Genomic DNA, 4,384 nt, shown 5'->3' on the forward strand with positions numbered 1-4,384 from the left:
GAAGCCCTCTTATTTTCATTAGGTACTATCACCAGCACCTTGTAAATAAAATCTTTAGTCTTTATGCTGCAACTCCCAGTTTTTTTTTATTATAACTTTTTATTGACAGAACATATGCCTTACAACATTTTTACAACATTATCCTTGCACTCACATCTGTTCCAACTCCCTCCATCCCCTCCCCTAGATGGCAAGCAGTCTTATACGTGTTAAATATTGCAAATCCCAGTTTTAAAAGTTTCATTTTAAAAATTCCATTAAAAATCAATTAAATTTTTAGGTAAGTCCATAAAATTTGTTTATCTTTTCTTAAACATTTTTGTGGGAGTAGACATCTTTTAAAATTTTTAATTCGTCTATTAAAGTTTTATTTTGATTTTCCAAGACTGCAACTTGATTTTCCAGACAAAACATATTCTTTTTTTCTTTCTACGGCATTCTTGAACAGCTTCTCTATTTTTCATCAATCTTATTTCTCTTTTTATATGTGGATCATCTGTTTTGGTTGTCTGAGATGTTAGAGTGACTGGAGATGTCATCACTACTGTCTGTGGAAGATTAGTATTTGCTGCTGTGGCATGAATCTGATAAATCTGCATATCTCCTGATGCAGTCTGTACAACATCTTGGTTGCTAGGGAGAAGTATCTGCTGTCCATCAGATGTTTATGCATATTGAAGAATTGTTGTTCCTTGTTGAGCATTGCTTGCATTTGTCATTGTTAATGCCTGCAACCCCTGTACTGCCTCTGTGCTTGGACTGGCCAGCTGTAATGCTCCATTTGGGGCAATAGCAATGTATTGTCCAGTACTGGTCTGGTAAATAGGAGTTGGGACAGACATAGATGTGACTGTTGAAACTCCAGGGTTTTCTCCATCCCCTTTCCTATCTCTGATGTCTTCTGAAGAAAGATCATTCAAGATTTTTTTATAAGATTGGACGCCGTGCCATAATCCCCCCAGCTTTCTGTGAAGAGCCTTTGCTATCAGATGAATCCTGAGCATCCTCACTATCTGATCAGGATGATACCTGCACTGTCTGTACTTGTGGGGAGTGGATTACTGAAGATGAATGAGAGATGATCCCCTAACTCTATACTTGTTCTCCAGAAAGATGTACGACTGTCATTGGCGCATCTCCTCTTAGTGACATCTGTTGAGCAATGTGAGAGATATGAGCACCCTGCACTCTTGTACCTGGTTGTGGTGCTATCTCTGAACTATTACTTTTGTGGGAATCTTCCATAATCAACTTAATAACCACTGGCAAATCAATTAACTTCTCTGAGCTTCAGTTTCCACCTCTCCATGACAACTGCTATGAGATTCTCAGGAAGTATAGGTACAAGGAGAATGAAACATATTTGCTCAGCAGTCCCACAAAGGGACTTTAATGGCTATTTGGGTTTTCTCTATGTGTTCCTACTCCTGACATCCTTTGCATATATTTTATGGGCATTAGGATCACAGCCTAAGGACTTCTTGTTAAAATCCCATCTTTATAATATGACATCAAATTACAACCAAACAATATCATCAAACAATGTAAAAGTCATTTTATATATATATATATGTGTGTGTGTGTATGTGTGTGTGTACATATATATATACACATCTTTTTTCTAATAGATGTTGCAAATAATTATTTCCAGAAGAATTTAGAGCAGAGGAGAACATTTTCTTCTTTTCCTGTGCTATCTTTCCTCACCCCCAGTCCTAACCTCCTAAGCCATTCAACAGTCTCTTTAAATAATCAGGTACTGGCAGCAGCACAGCTGTCAAAGAGCCTGCAGACAATTGTGACAGTCTATAGAAGGATGAAGATAGATTGATATAGTTACAGTAATGGGAATAGAACTGGATTTGGAGTCAGGGCACATGGATTCAATTCCTTTTGTTGATGTTGTTCCAGTCATTCCCTAGGTCATATACACTGAGCTACCTAGTTGCCACCTTTTTTTTCCTTTTCTTTTTTCTTTTTGTTTCTTTTAGAAGACAATTGTAGTTAATTGTCTGCAGGCTCTTTGAGTCAATGTCCTACAATTCAATTTCTACCTTTGCTCATTACTACCTGAGTGACTTATGTAAATCACTTCTTTCTGAGACTATTTTCTCATGTATAATATGTGGAGGCTGGGCTAATGTGGAATAGTAGAATGAATCCTAGATCTGGTAAGAGGAGCTAGAAGTCAAATTCTAGCTCTGCTATTTGCTACCTATTTGTGTGATCTTGGTCAAGTCATTTCCCACTTTTAGGCTTTGGTTTCCGTCATTTATAAAAAGTAGAGGTTGCACTTCAGTTTTCTTTCAGCTCTAAATTCTATTCTGATTATAATTTTCCCACTGTTTCTTAAAAACTTCCCATATGTGAACTCTCTTCTGCCAAATTGCTCTACTTATCATCCTTTTAAATTAAACACTTAATTTTTTTGTCTGTAAACAAACTTTAGAGAAAAAAATCCCAATTCAAGACTATAACTTGAAAAAAAAGTTGATTTTTCATTCCTGTTTTCTGTCAATTGGTGCATTTTTTTTCAATTCTGAAGACTGAGCACTCATCTCATGCTTACTTTGACTAGTGAGGCTATGGTGGTATGAGAGGTAGGTTGGTGCAGCAGGAAGAGCATTGTTCTGGAAATCAGGAGGGTATAAGCTACAGTTCTGGCTCTATCACTTCTGGTGTACCTTTGTGAATGTTTTTTACCTTTCTGTGACTCATTTTTAATTTGTAAAAGGTGGCTAATAATACTTGGCTATATGTTTATAGTTTTACAGAAAACACTTCGGAAACCTGAAAACCTAGAGAAATTGGAGATGAGATTGTCATTATTGTGCCCACAAGAATTCTACTTGGATACTTCTCTGTGAGGCCGAAGTGAGCCTAGAGTCTCAGAGACTATGCCAGTGAAATGCAAGGCCTGTTAGGTATTACCAAGTTGAAAAGGGAAGAGTTTGAATATGATTGGATGCTCCTTGTTGTCTCTAGCCTAGCTAAATTCAGAAGCTTATCCAAATGTTCCAACTCCAGTGACTCTTGAAGACTTTCCACCATATGTCAGAGGTGTTAATTGCTTACAATGGCAAAAAGATTGTTCATATTGATGAAATCATGTGAAATCAGGTGCTTTAGAAATGGATCTTCCCATATTGCTCTGGCCTAATTTGAAGCAAAATTTGGTTTTGTATGGTGGTTTTCATACTCAAATAATTGCAAAGCACCTATGAATACATGAGTCAGAGGAGCATTGAAACAGACACCATCAACTACCTCAGTCATTTTCTCAAGACAGAACTATTGTTCCCATGAGATCTTAAAGTCAGATTTGTTACTTGGGACATTTGATGGTTTATTGGGGAAAATGCATAATAATCCCTTCCTTTAATATTTTCATTCTGTCTAAATAATATAGATTCCCTCCCTTCTTTTCTTTCCTTTTCTTTGTTGATTTCCTGAATTTCCCACCTATAACAATGTTGATTCACTTTAAGGACCTTAAGGTTTACCGATAGCATTCTGTTTCATTAAATTATATTCAATTTAACAAGTATTTATGAAACATCAATTTAATGTCAGGCATAGTACTAGAAAATGTAATGCTGGAGAAACTGAGGCAGAATAGAGATTAGAGAGTTTAATTAATTGACTGGATTGGACTCTCATCTCAAAGTATCCAGTATTGAATTGTGATTCCCAAAATTCTTTATATGGGTTAGTGATTAAGAAGAACAATGACAAGATGGGGAAAGCAGAGTGAGCACCTGGCATTTGATAACTTGGGAAGGTCTGGGGTTATGATGTCTAAGATAGAAGGTCTTTCTCCTTATCTAGATTAAACATTTACAGTTTATAACCTTAGAGTAGCTAGTCCTAAATTATATCAGTGTTAATGGTTAGGAAGGAGGATGTTGCAACCAGGCAGAACAATTCAGGGAAATTGAGGTAGAATAATCAAAGGAAACTGTGGCATAACAGTACTATTGATAAAAAAAGAAAAAAAAAAGCTGAAACCATCCCTATATTCATGAAGCTTATATACTACTGGATTTATAACAATAAAGTAGGAAGTTCTAGTGTTAATTTATTGGGACTGGAACTATGATTTTGGTAGTACAGCAAATTTTCAGCATCCTAGGAACTCCTCAAACCAATGCAGATTGACATAGCCATTATGGTTTTAATCCTAGGAAGTTCCTGAGATATTAAGTGGTTCATCTGATGCAGCATTTAGCTCTAGAAATTTTAACAATAAAATTATATTGAGCCGGAGAAGGAATGCAAATCACTTCAGTATCTTTGCCAAGAAAACCTCAAATGGGGTCAAAAAGAATTGGACATGACCAAAATGTCTAAAAAACAACAAAAATTGTGTTCAGAATCACATAGC

General features: G+C 36.1%; 1 pseudogene; it reads right to left on the reverse strand.

Moving 5' to 3' along the window:
- Positions 1–309: 309 nt before the first annotated feature.
- On the reverse strand, positions 310–1,342 carry LOC141553342 (cyclic AMP-dependent transcription factor ATF-1 pseudogene; annotated as a pseudogene).
- Between the last annotated feature and the right edge of the window lie 3,042 nt (positions 1,343–4,384).

This window comes from Sminthopsis crassicaudata, chromosome 2 (assembly GCF_048593235.1).
Source record: "Sminthopsis crassicaudata isolate SCR6 chromosome 2, ASM4859323v1, whole genome shotgun sequence".
Taxonomy (NCBI): Eukaryota; Metazoa; Chordata; class Mammalia; order Dasyuromorphia; family Dasyuridae; genus Sminthopsis; species Sminthopsis crassicaudata.